Below are 14,504 nucleotides of genomic sequence, written 5' to 3'. Positions count from 1 at the left end.
AAAGAGGGAGCTCTTCTTAATATTTGGACACCAAAATCATGTCGATACACCTTACCGACTGCGAGTAAAGCCACCCACGCTTTAACTTGACAGACTGTAAGTAAACTTAATAATTAATAAAAATGCAAACTTTCGAATTTTTTAGTTCAAATTCTTTTCTTTTCCAGAGAAAATGTATTTTTTAAACAAATCTAGACAAATAACGTTCAGGTTATGCTAGGGAAATCTGGCCGGCCTCAGCTTTTTCTAACCACACCAATTAGAGAAAACTTACGAGTTTGACCAAGTCCTTTAGACTCTCACTGACTCCGCTTCGATTCGAAGCCAGTCTGGAATTGGAAAAATATTTACATTAGACCAGTAGAGACAAAAAAATAATTAACATCAACTTACTTATAATCGACAATTATTCAAGTTTATAAGTTTTTCAAAATGCTTTCCTTTTTCTGTTTTAAAATATCTACTTCCGACAGGAAATTGTTAACATAACCTAAAATTGTTTGAGCTGTTTAATGTTTTGAATGAATTAACTGTTTTTGATTTAAACTACCTAATTTTGAAAATAATTCGATAACATAACTTTAAATTGTTCTAATCTATAAATTTTTGGAAACACTTAACTGTTTTTGTTAAAAAATATCAAATTACAGCGAGAATTTTCTACCATAACCTTGAATTGAAGGAATTTCTATGTTTCCTAGAAGATCTCACTGTTTCTGTAGAGAAATAGCTAATTCCGGCTTGAGTTTCCTAACATAACCTTAAATTGTGTGTATTTGTAAATGTTCTATAGTGCCCAACTTCTTCTGTTGTAAAATACCTAATTCTCTGTTTCGTTTTTACGTTGCAAAAATTGATCGTATGTAGAAATAGTAGGTTTAAGGTAATACGTGGATTTCATTTTTTTATTTTTTTTTTCACTCTTTCTTTGATTTTCTGGCTATCTTAGTATTTTGATCCGTTTGATATATTTTAAAAATATCCTCTCCTGCAAAACACTTTCATACAGATAGATGTACAAATCTATTTGGTCTGTCAGGGCACATGGGGAAAAATCTCCGGAAGATGGCCAAACAAATTAAAGTGCACTATCCTGATTTACCAAATGCATCAATAATTTGCGAATCATTTAAAAGATATAAAGTTGAACAAGAGAATCCTAGAAATGTTATTTCTGCTAACACTAATACGACTCTTCATCCTGAATCTCCTGAGTCTGAATCACCCGATATTTCCAGCGATGCAACAGTCAATCAGACATGTCTAAATGATATTTTTTACGAGCTTAAAAACGATGTAGCATGTTTTCTATTTAGCTAACTAGCTAATTGTCACGCCACACCTCAAATCTTCTCGACATATGATTTCTGGTGGAGTATTGCTGAAGGCACTCTCTGTATCCAAGAATGTCCACACAGCATACCCCTTTTGTTCTAACTGCTGCTCCAATTTTTGTACAGCAGCATGAAGCGCCATTTCTACCGAACACTTTTCCTGAAAAGCGTCCTGCCCTCTATACAGCGGGGAGGTCATTATCACCTAACCCCTGATATATCTCCCGACCAGGTTTTCCAATGTCGTTAGGGTAAAGGGCGTTAGGCTGATCGGTCTAAAATAGCGGCGTGATCCAACCCGTCAATGTTACCCAAGTTTGTGGGGCATTCCACAAGCCTCCCTATGACTCTCACCTTATATGAGTCCCAAATTGAAATTCTAGGACTTCTGATATGTGGTCCTAGAAAGACTTCTCATTGGAGACTCGCCAGTCCTCTACCTTGCTCCTCAGTTCATCCGAGCATAGATTTAAATCGAGAACCTCACCCCTATTTTTAATCTGGAATGTGGGCGTATCGCCCCGATTTAGAATATCCAGCTCAATGCCCGCATCGCCTGGAAAATAAACTGAGGTAATAACCACCTATAATCTTTTCCAGCTACTGCTCTTATGTCTCACCTTAATAGCGGTCAGATTTCTGGATCAGAGTTCCGTTATCAAGATTACATTTATATTCCCGTCTCGCTCATTGAAATGCTAATTTAGGACACCTTCGAACGTTTTTAGTTTTTTACGGACCCCAGCTGGGTTATTATCATTTTCCGCTGATTCTGGTAGATTTTCCCCTAAAGTCCCTTGCACTTTTGACGGTGGGTTAGAGGATGGTCCTGGAGCGGGCTCATCATTGTTTTCGTTTGCAGCCCCACTTGCAGAAGGCGGTCTACATAATATGGGATTCGATTTGCTGTCCCCAACGTCTCCGTTAAGGCATTGATAATAACTTGAAAAAATCGGAGAAACCGCGACTTTCGAATGCTGTTCGAAGATAAAATAATTAAAAGGATAATGAATTATTTAAAAGATGTATATACTGTTACGGTGCATTATAGACCCCGCACAGAAACATAATGAAATTAATATTAAAAGTATAATCAGCTGTCTAGAGTAGCGGGGAAAAGAGCCTGGAGTAACGAATCAACTTCATGGCATAAATGCTAACCTCGGGAAAATTCCACAATTAAATTATTATATTTGTTTTTATTAATTGGTAACAATCCTTGCTACATGTGCCGTATAATCTGCGGGTACTACCACCCACAACAAGTGAGCTGTCAAAATTCTTCATGGTATGCAGGGATGGGTACATCGTATGGTTTTCGACATGTATATTACTACGTATATTACGTCCTTAGTCTTCCAGAAATGTATTTTACATTTGATCACGTGACTAATTGCGCGGGATTTTTGAATTATTTACTCTAAAAATACCCAATTGCCTTATAGAAATAACTAATAATGAGCAATTAATTCAGCATTCGTCATTATTTATCACATTCCTAAACAAATTACTTTAAAAATTACTTAAAAAATAATAATAATGTACGTGTTTATTGTCCTGCATAATCCGCAACGTTTTCGAGCATGCAGTACACGAGTGTAATTAATCGTTCGCGCTCAAAATTAATGATTTCCCCTCCTGAAATGTTTTTTTACACTTGTTCTTAAGGGCATTGGATACTTAGAAAATTGTCGATTTTACCAGCTTTAGGTTCCCCCGGCTTTATTTCTAGAATAATAAGTATTTTGTTTTAAAATTTTGGGAAATAATAGGGCACATGCTAACGGACGTCCTGCACACTTTCTTTTGTGTTTATTTACCAAAAATTTTGATTTTGCTACTTTCCCCGAGCGTTACTTCCAAAATACACAATATTTTTGGCTGAAAACTTTGGATTTACAAATAAACATAGTAACTAATATCTCGGAACTATCCTTGTTTGCAGACAATTAAAAAAGTTTATTTCATCAATAATTTTCAAATTATCGGAAAGGCAGAGATGAAAAACGACGTAACCTCAAAATAATGCATAAAATTTTTATTTAGCACAGTAAATTTTCCTTTAAAAAAGAGTCCGGTGACGTCTGTTATGATATTTTATAGCATCTCCGAATTCAGTTTTTAAAAATTTTCATTTCTGTGGACAAAAAGCCAGGCGAACTGTATCCGATTAACCACACGACGAAGTATCACATGCCCTTAACATTTTTATTCTTAAAATTAAAACTAAATCGATTGAAAAGCTTTATAAGAGGTTATGTCAAATATTCAAATCTGTTAAATGCAGTCCCGCCCAATTAAATAACGTTCGCCATCTTTGATTTGTATTATACATAGTTTTCTACAATTTTCTACGTATATTATGTCGTTTATGTATTATACGTAGAAAACCTCGAGTGACATGTCACAACCTATCTTTGATGGTATGAGAAGTTCGGCATGGACGAAGAACAGGAGGTTTCCCAGCACATGCGCAGTGGATGATATTACCGCTCGTACAAGAGTGCTGGGAAACACAGGAGTCAGCGCACCCGAAAACAGCAGCGAATGGGAGACGACCAGGGCCGAGTCGTAGAATTTGTGGATAAACGGTGCGCCACCACGCTACAAAGGGACTAACTGGCGACTGTCCCGCTCCCGACCAGGCTCTGGACACTAGCATAGGAAACCGCGGTCACTTATATTTCTTATACTGTTTTGCGGGCTGGTTAGATGGCTCTGTCGGTCGTTCCCCCCTTCACGTCGCTCAGGGGCCATACTTGAATCTATCTCTCTCACTCCTTTACTGTTTACCAAGTCACAGCTGTCGAATGTTTTGAGTGCCTTGTGTTTGTTTGTGGTGTGATTTTCATGGCTTTGAAGAATCTTTTCAATCTTTATGAATTTTTGGAAATCTTCTTGAAAAGTGGTTGAAAAGTGGTCAAAATTGAAAACTATATTTTTCCGTATTGAAATTCTTTTTTGTCGGAAACTTTTCCTTACTTTTGAACAAAATCAGATGAGAAAAAATATTTTTTGGAGCAAAACCTCCATATTTTATTTCATAAATTTAACGAATTCGGAGTTTATCAATTAAACAATGCAACAACTAAGTCTACAACATTTATAAAAGTAATTTAGGATCCAATGTTTGTAAAAATAATTACAAGTTTCAAATAAAAACTGCCTTCAACCATACATGAATCATCTTCTTATTTCTTCAAAACAATTTTTCTAATAGAAAAACCAATAAAAAAAGCAAACAGAAATAAATAAATGATTAACTAACCAATTCTTTATGTATTTCTATTTGTTTCTTCTATTAGTTTTTCAATTTATAAGTTTTTAAATTAAATCATCTAGAAATCATCTGGAGATAATCTCGAGCATCTTTTATCTTATCTTAAAAACCTGCGGGCTTATTAGATGGCGCCACAGTCAAATATACGCGACCGCTTCTAAAGCATTGAGTTACCAGAGCCTGCTCCCGACTGATCTCGCTCCGGTTCTCACTTGCGGAGACAAACAGAGGCGCCGCTTTGTCGAGTTAATCGTTACTCTGAGCTCCGACTAAACGGACCAAAAGGCGAACGCTACAATATTAGCAACCAAATTCAATACGTATGAACTTTTTACCTATTCTAAAATAAGAGGAATAACCCGAGGGCGCAGAACTTTGTCACGTAGGCCCGCTCGATTATTTGTATCGGCCGTAAATAAGAAAGTGTAGTTCAGCGACGTGTACTGAAGTCGTAGGTACACGCCGCTGAGATTGTTTGGTTGCTGACCTCAGAAAAGGTAATGACAAATTCCGGTTGGTGTAAGTCAAAGTCTTGTTGTCTGTAGTTAATGGAAACTTATAGTTCTACGCAATTTAATGGAGTCTTCCATCCATTTAATAGATTAAACTCTTGTTCGGTTCATGCCGATTAGTAGTCACTCGGACCACACCATGCCTTAATGTAACGGTAAATAAAATTGCCACTAGCGAGCCAGTAGTACTGTAGGAACACGGGTTCCCCACTGTAAACTTAACTACGAAAAATGGCTATTATTAAACATCTATTTCTCATAACATGAAGTGCTTCAGTGATTTTATCCACTAACCCTTCTTTCGTGCGTTACTCCTTACTCACCCAACTCTATCGGAGCGGTTCGAGCAATGAATTAAAAATATCACCATTAGTGTAAATTTTGATAGTTTTGGTGAAAACTATCTGGCGCCCTTCCGAAAAACTGTTGGACTCACTTAAGAGTCCAAATAAATTCTGCAGATCGATTTAAAGGACTAATTGGCAAACCCCATTTATAATATATATAATTGTCATTACAGGTCGTTTACCTTACCTGGAAAATCTTGGACTTATCATGGAATTTTCATATACCTGAAAAAATCTAGAAATGTGAGCGATTTATTGTTTAAGTCAGGGAATTTTTTCGAGAGTGTATTTAATTTTTTGTTTAAATTGCAATATAAAAATGAGTAAAAATGGTTCTTCATTGGTAAAAGTAGCTTTATATCAAATACTTAGTTAAAAGTTAAACTTGTTTGTTGAAAATTAATTTTTTTCTCTGAAGTTTCATATATTTAATTGTAAGTTTATCTCTGGTTGAAGAATGATCTGTTTTGTATAAAACTGTGTTTTTTTTTTATTTGAAAATTAATTTTACAACTGAATATACAAATTACTATTCTGAAGCAGTTCAGAATATTTTTGAAAATAAAATTATCATTTCGGAATGGGAGACCAATATTTATATTACGCTACTGAATGACCTCTTATGAATTCATAACCGAAAGGGTTACATATATATCTGAAGAATGTAAGTATTACGTGAAAGGAGTGTGAATTGAAAGAAAATCGATAATTTCGTCTGCATCCATTAAACAAAAAGAGGACATAAACGGCTCTGATGAATAAAAAGTGGTTTTGCCAGGACGGGCTCTTGAGGGATTTCGGCCAGCTTGGAATCGGTGACAGGTCGGGAAGGCGTTGATTTCACTTTGACCTGTTTAAATACGGGAACAAAAAAATCTTTCAATGCTATTTCTTAAAGAACACTAATCATTTCTCAAATTAATTCACAACTCAAATTCAATGAATGGGTTATATCCGATTAGGATTCGTGAAGAAATTTAAAATTTACTTGGATTTCTAACCCGTTCCAACTCGGTAGTTTATCTACTGAATTATCTTGTATTACAAAACCTAAATGTTGCAAACCATTACATTCTCATAATAAAAAGTTAAAATAAGTGAAAAAGAATCCTGGACATTAAACATTAAGAAAGGGGTAAGAGAATTTTGTTGATTGGGAGTTTCGACATCGCAATCCATTAATTATCAGATTCGAAAGTTATATTTCTCTCGTTCGCTTTTGTGATCCCACATCTTCGTTTTCATCATTAGAAAACATCTAAAAACTCAATTATAGTTAAAGTCTCTAATAGAATGGTGCTGCAAATATTCCGGACCAATTTCCTGAACAGAGAAAATTAAGTCCGTCGAGAAATCGAACAGTTTTAGATATATTTCTATTCCAATTGAATATTCCAGAAGTTTAGTTGAAAATTCATCGTTTTGGTTGAAAAATCAACTATTTTAGTTCAAGATGCATAATTTTAGTTGCAAATTCATCACTTTGATTAAAAAGTTAACTACTTTGTTGAAGATTCGCTTAATGGCTGATAATACATTTTTTTAGCTGAAAATGTTAATAACTATTATAATCGAATAGTCCATAATTCAAGTTGAAAATTCATCTTTTTGCGTGAACATTCGTTTTTAACAGAAAACTTTACTGTTCAATTATTGTAGGAAAAATTATTTTTTTTTTTCGTCGAAAATTCAAATATTTCAGTTATGTATTCATCATTTTATTTAAAATTTTATATTTTATGTTGAAAAATTTTACTATTCCAGTTGAAGATTCATCATTTTTTGAAAATTCATCACTTTCTTCAAAAATGTGACTTTTTTAAAACAACTGATCTCCTTGTTCCTTATTAAACACGAAGGTCCCGTATCAGCGGTCTTTCCGATCCCCACTTTTCGAGTTGATGCGCACGCAACGGCACCTGTCTCGTGTGGCGGTACATGTGACACTAAAATTTTATAATAATGTTATAAAGACTTCGTGTCGTTTCTACGCCTCAAAAATTTGTATAACTTTTCATCAATATATTTTTTTTGACTTTGTTGTAAAAATCTACAAGGTATTACATAAATCATTTGGGAGCAGAAAAATATTTTATTTTCGTCGCTCAAAAATTGTTCTTATTGGGTCAAAATTTTAAATAATCAACTGATAATTCATTGATTTTATTAAACAATCATTTCTGCAAGAGAAAAATAATCTTCTCTTTTGAAAATTTGTCTTCTTGGATTAAAACTTGAACTAGCTAACTTTAAACTAATTTGGTAAAAACTCATGTTTTGTTTTGTGTAGAAATTAACGTTTTTGCAGTTAAGTATTTTATACACTCTCAAAGAATTCAAATGTGAAATAAAAACCTGTAAGCTCTTCAAGTAAGGCTACTTTAGACATAGCAACCGGACCAACTGTATGGCGAACAGGGCGCAGCAGATGGGCGCAAGAGAACGCGCAGACGCGAGGGCTCCCACTAACGTAAGTACAGCCGCTGCAACCCCGCAGATATTATAAAAAGCGGATGTTGGATCCGAACCGGCATTCGGCAGCTCACAGGGCGAGCAAAAAGGATCAATGGTGGTTCTTGAGGCAGGACAAGAAGTTCACGTCGGAAGTCGGGTTTCGCTCAACCCTTAGATTGTAGCACATGCCAACAGAACACAGGTTTTACCCTCGACCTCGAGTACCAATTCTACGACCGTCTAGGCCTTCCGCTCATCTTCAAGGAATATCAGCTAGGATGCGTTTTTAAATCGAGTATATGGGCCTTACTTATTAAAAAAAAGATAGAAAGCGTTGAATATTGTGAAAGGGGAAGAAAGAGATAATAAGTAATAACCACTTGTTGATACAGGTCAGTATCTTTCGAGAAGCCCTCTAAAGCGAGTCAAAAAATTTCACAAATCATGGAGATTGCCACGCAAACTGATATTTTAAAAACCGCAATGAGGAATGTAGCGACTCAAACACCTAAAGAAGGAATAAAACTACGGCATAGCATTTTGTTAGAGCGCTGCAATAAGACTCGCAAATCTGGAAAATTACGCAGTCTGTCTAAGAAGAGAAAGAAGGCGGCATGTGCAAAAGGGAGCAAATCAGTTCAAGTGCCAACCAGCAGAATACCAATAACTACTCGGAAACGCAAGACTAATGCTGATAAAGCAATATTTCTCATGATGGAGACTACAGAAAGCTGTAGAAAATTGGCAGAAGCAGAAGAAAAATATATCAAAGGCGTGGACAGAATGGTTGTTGCAGACAAGGAGGAAGATATCGACGTAAACGCATCAATACCCTGACGCCGGAATCCCGCGAAAATTATGAAAAGCGGATGCTGGGACCAACGTCAATGTACATTTTTGGTGCCGAAGAAAGGCGTGTGGAGCTCATTTGTTTGTGGATCATGCCTGCCGGCAGTAAACGACGCAAACGTGAAAGTGGTAAAGTGCCGATGCAAAAACGATTCAGACTGTTAGTAGAAGATGATAAACAACGTCGCAAAGTTACCAATTTGAGTGAAGAAGAAGATATTGATGCACAGCCTGTCCTCAAAACTATGAAGGCTACGATAAAGGAACTCAGAAATATTAATCTTAACAAAAATATCAAGGTTACTATATTTAAAGATGGACTTTCGGTCCAAGTTCAAAATAGGGCGAATTACGATTTCTTACGTAAAGCTTATGAAGACAGGAAAATATCTTGCTGCATACAAGGAATTTACAATGCTGAAATTGTAACCTAAGGAAAAGGTGGAGGAGGACAGCGCGGACAAGAACAGCCTCGCTTCAAGCAGAAAAATATATCTTCCCAGCTTCCACATCACCCTGGAACCAGACATTGATCTACGACTAGTACTGGGCATCAGATACATCTGCTCTTTCAAGCTGTACTGGCAAAAATTTAGGAATACCGACAGTGTGATTTAGTGTTACAGGTGTCAGCAGTTTGGGCATGGATCCTCTGCCTGTAATAGTGACCCAAAATTTGCGAAATTTGTGAAACCAAATCTCACTAATATGTGCCCCAAAAAGAGAGGGGTATCACCCCTAAGAACACAATCGAATTTTACACCAATGAAACCTGCGGCAACACCAAAGGTACTTACGACCCCTCGATTAGCCAAGCACACCTGAAGTACAATGACAGAGGTGCTTACTGCACATGGAGCTGTCCAGCACAAATATTGAGATTATGGAGAAAATGGTCATGACCAGCGCTTTGCAGTGGACTCATTGTACTTACTGTTCTCATAAATAATGACAGGGATTAGACTAGTTAGTGAGGACATTAAAATCGCACCAGGATGTGTCATTCGTATTGAAAGGTTAAAGAGCCAAGGCGGAGGGGATCACATATTTATAAAAATGGATTTGAAATTTACTGAAATGCATACTGAAATTAAGTCGATAGAAACTATGGCGATCAAGATGTCCGATGACACTGTGATTGTATCAACGTATAATCGTCCCAAATCAAAATTAAGCACTGATGCTCTCGAACTAATATTTAAATGTAGTAAAAAGTCTTATTATTTGGAGATTGCAATTATATTTGATTCTGGCGCCTGATAATGTTATGTTGGATCCATATAATAATACCTTCCGGAGCATAAATATCGATTTATATGTTACTTATGACTTCCCTTCAGATCAGAACCCTCTATTAATTGAAAAAAATGTCTCAAATAATTACCAAAAACAAAAAAATGTATATTTGAACTATAAAAATGCTAACGGGCCTGGTCTCTGATGAATCCATCCCTAGGAAAATACCACAGACTTTCCATAAACCTCTTCCTTCTCATGTACAAAAAACTAATTAAAAACAAAAACTCTCTACGAAGAATTTATCAAAAAAGTAGTGGTGATGTGATTCGCAAAATTAAAAACCAAATAGCAAATAAAATAGAGCAATTTTTAACTTTAAAAACTTGAACTGAGGAGATAAAAAAAGATTTTTGGACAAGCTACAGAAACTACTAGAGTTGTTTAACTAAGGAAGAGCTGCACATGTTTCTTAAAATGTTTTTTTATAGGATGAGCCTCTTTGTTTTAATCGTGGAAAATAACATTTAACATTTAAAAGATTAAATGTTTGAAAAACAGTAAAAGCTAAGAAAAAATAGGTGCACGAAAATGGTACATCTATAGCACATCTACACATTTTTTAAATCACTTTTTAATAAGAGGCATAATTTTGGCAAATATATTTGGAGGCAAAACATCGAAAATTTCCGTTTGAATTATTTTTCAATAGGATACATTTTTTAGGTTTTATGTATCAAAACTTATAATTTAGGAAAAGCGACGGCTTTTAAAAGTACCTAAAAAATTTATTTAACCTATTTTTTTAAAGCACTTGTCATGTTGGTTTTATTTATCGCAAATATTATGGAAAAAATTGAGAATGCAAAATTTAAGCCGAACGCCTCGAAATATGATAAAATATTTTGGAGAATATTCAGCGTTTAAAAGTCCTACATCATTTATTCAAACCAATTTTTGGAATAACTCCTCGTTTTAAATTTATTTTTTGAAATTTATATCTATGCAAATAAAAAATTTCTATATTCTGCCAAAAGACACAAATACGTACCATTTTCAACATAACAAAGCGAGGTAGAGCAGAATGTATGAAGAAAGTATTGTAGCTTTTGATTGTAACGTAATTCAGAAAATTAATGTATATTTAAAAATGTCACGCAAAAATTAAGCGTGTAGCGTAACGGTCACGAAGAGATATTTTAATAAAGTTTCATTTAAGCATTCTAAGTGCAAAGAATAAGTAACCGAGCGCGAAGCGCGATATTCGACAAACGCGCCCTAGGTGCGTTCAAATGTAGTTTCAAATTTGCGAGAAATTTGAAAATTCCATTTTTAATTTCAATTTATATGTTATTAATCGAAAATTCTGCAGCGCAGGACAATAGACGGGAGAACTTGAACTCGAGTGCCGGCGCGTGAACGGGAGGAGAAGAAAGTGGGGAAACACGGTCAAACTGTAAGGAGTAGGGTCAGGATTCTCTGCTGAGACTTCTCCTCCGTTCCGCTGCTTCGATTTCGAGATTTCTTCAATCTCACAAAGATACCTAAATTGAGAACTTTATCTAAAAAAACTCACAAATTTATATCTTTTTAAATAATTCCTTGATGATCGATAAATAAATTCTTTGAAAAAAGTCAGCATTATTTTTCCTTTCCTCACCTTTGGTACAGATATAAATAACTTTCCTAGATTTTTAACAGAGGTGTTTTTACATTCAGGATCAAAACACTAATGATAGCGTTGTTTTCTTTCCATTCTTATGAAAAACGTGAATCACCCTGCTTATTTGCAAGCTATTAGCAGCTTCCTACGTCACATCAAGATTGCGGAATAGGCGTCAAAAATAGACATTTGAAATGTGTACATTTTTTTCTTTTTCAAATATAACTTAAAAAAGGTTTTTTTACACTATGCAGTTATTATTAGTGATTCTAGACCATATGCTTTAGGATGCAAAAATAAAAATAAAATTAGTGGAACATCCTGTGATCCACGATAATTAAAATCTTGGCAAAGTGAACCTTGGAGGAATAATAATCTGTTTTTTGGAAACCTTTGTTTAAACTCTAAGCATCTGGTAAAATAATTGTGCAAACGCCGTTATTTGTTCGCTTACATGCAGGCACACAACGAATAAGAATTCTTACTTCTACGGAGATTTTTCTGGTTGAATCAATAAGTTTTTTTCTAGGCCGTAACTCAGGTTGTCAAGTGAGATAGTAACTAGCGGCCGTCCGTATACGATTAAACATTTTTTTGCGAGAGGTGGGGAAGACGATAAGAAAGAAGGCATCAGCTACTGTCATCTGCTCTCACATACTATAAGAAAAAATGAGAATCACCGGCCGAACTTTATTCCTCGCTTTTACCATCTTTCTCGAGTCAACTGGTAAATATATAATAATATTATATTATATTTATACCCTCAAGACGCTATGAAAGAAACAAGAGTATTCTTTTTCAGTCTCACGCAATTTTTAAATTAATATATAAAAATTATTTAATTATTTTATTGTTTTATTTTTGGACGCTAAAGTCCAGGAAAAGCAACACCAACACATGTAAAATTAATATTATTCGCAAATTTTTTGTGTATCATAGTCTTGAGATTTTGCAAGTTCATTACATTTAAACAATCTTTTCAATTTTAAAAATTGGTTCTTAAAACGAAGAAAAAACTTTAAATATAATTAAATGCCTTAGAATTAAAAAAAAAAATTTCCACGAACAGCCTGGTGAGATCCAAGTTCCTAATTCGTCATACACTCTTATTATTTTTCATACACTACAGTTAATTTTAAAATTTTCAATTCAAAAATAATTTCGAACTATAAAATCAAACAGCATTCAATAAAAAAAGATCAATGTTCCGTTAATTAAAAAATAAAGTTTGCACATAGTCATGTTTTCAAGGGTCAATTTTAAGTCTGTTTATTAAATATATTTAATTAATATCCCAACTTCTATCGGATAGAGTTAAAGCTACATTTTATGTAAAGTTTTCATTTTTGTCGACCTAAGAATTTCTAAAAATGGTGGGTTATAAAATTGTTTGCCTTCTTTCACGTTCACAATACGTGAAGGAGAATAAATAGGGACTGCCTTAAAACAGATGATTATTAATCTGTATTCAACATTGAAAGAAGTAATAACACAATCTCTCGTAAAATTGATTATTTCTGTCGAATAAGATCTTTATTCAACTATAAATCTTATTTATTACCAAGTCAATTTTTGTGACAACTAAGTTGAGAAAATGCATTGGGTTTATAATATTATTTCATTCAAAATCTGTGAAACTAGGTTAATTTAAAAATTACGTAAAAAATAAACTTTCTTTCTTTTTTATTTTTCCTTCTTTCTTTGTGGCTATTATTTCTCAAGCGATATTCTAAAAAAACCAGAAACATTTTTGGTTAGTTTTATTGTTAGTTAAGGTAATTTACGGTTAATCATTATCTGCTGTAGGATAATCTCCTCTACATCTATTTTTATAATTGAATTTCAGTTACATAATTCTACTTAATCTTGCAGATTTAATAAGTTCAACCAGTTTAGACGTATTATTTCCTGGAAACAACGGTGTGTTGCCTGCCATTAAAAATTTTTCTGGTGACCTGCATGACCATCCTAATTTCTATATTTGCAATGGCAGGCAAAATGAATTCGCATTGGGTACAACTTTCTTAGAAAGGGGTAATGTCATTGTTGGATCCAAGTCCGAGGATTTTATTAATCCACCTTGCGATGTGGCTGGCCATGCAAATGTATTTATTGTATTTGACACACGCTACGGCCAGTGGATATCTCTGTCTGAGGCTGATTTTAAGAAATTGGGTCCAAACCGTCGTTTGATACTTGTTCAAGTGCGTGATTTAGTTGCTCATCAACACCTACCAGAATGGGAAAGCCCACAAATCCTAAATGCACACAAGTCAGCATGCAGAAGTGCAAACATTGCAGCCAGCCGTGTAGAAGCCGCGCAAGAAAGACGCCTAGAAGTGGGTGAAACAACAATTGAACAGGTGATGACAGAAATCTGTATAACATATAGTGATATATATCGTCTTAGATACCGAAGTCTCCTCCATGGATTAAATTAATTCAAACTGGATTTTATGCTAATGTATAGATGTCACCTACGCCGCTTTAATGTGATAATTAAACAAATAAAATGCAGCGCCAGATCCTACATGGATCATTCACCAATGAGAAGAAATGCTTGTAAAAAATAAGATAAATTAAATCATAATTTATTTTGAGTACAGAGATAAAATTATTGTACCAGGCAGTTAAAGATTTGGCTAGCTCAGCCCCGTCTCTGAAAAATGGTAGAGGGCATACTTATTAGATAACGGAAATATTTAAATTAGCTTAATCTTGAAATATAAATAAATGAAGGATCCCAAAATTATTAGTATTTATTTTATTTTCACACAACAATTCCCAATTACAGATTCTTTTTTTTTAAATACACCAAACTCTCGCTTC

Source organism: Belonocnema kinseyi, chromosome 2 (assembly GCF_010883055.1).
Source record: "Belonocnema kinseyi isolate 2016_QV_RU_SX_M_011 chromosome 2, B_treatae_v1, whole genome shotgun sequence".
NCBI classification, from domain to species: Eukaryota; Metazoa; Arthropoda; class Insecta; order Hymenoptera; family Cynipidae; genus Belonocnema; species Belonocnema kinseyi.
The sequence above is the reverse complement of the archived record's forward strand: the minus strand, read 5'-3'. Positions refer to the sequence as shown.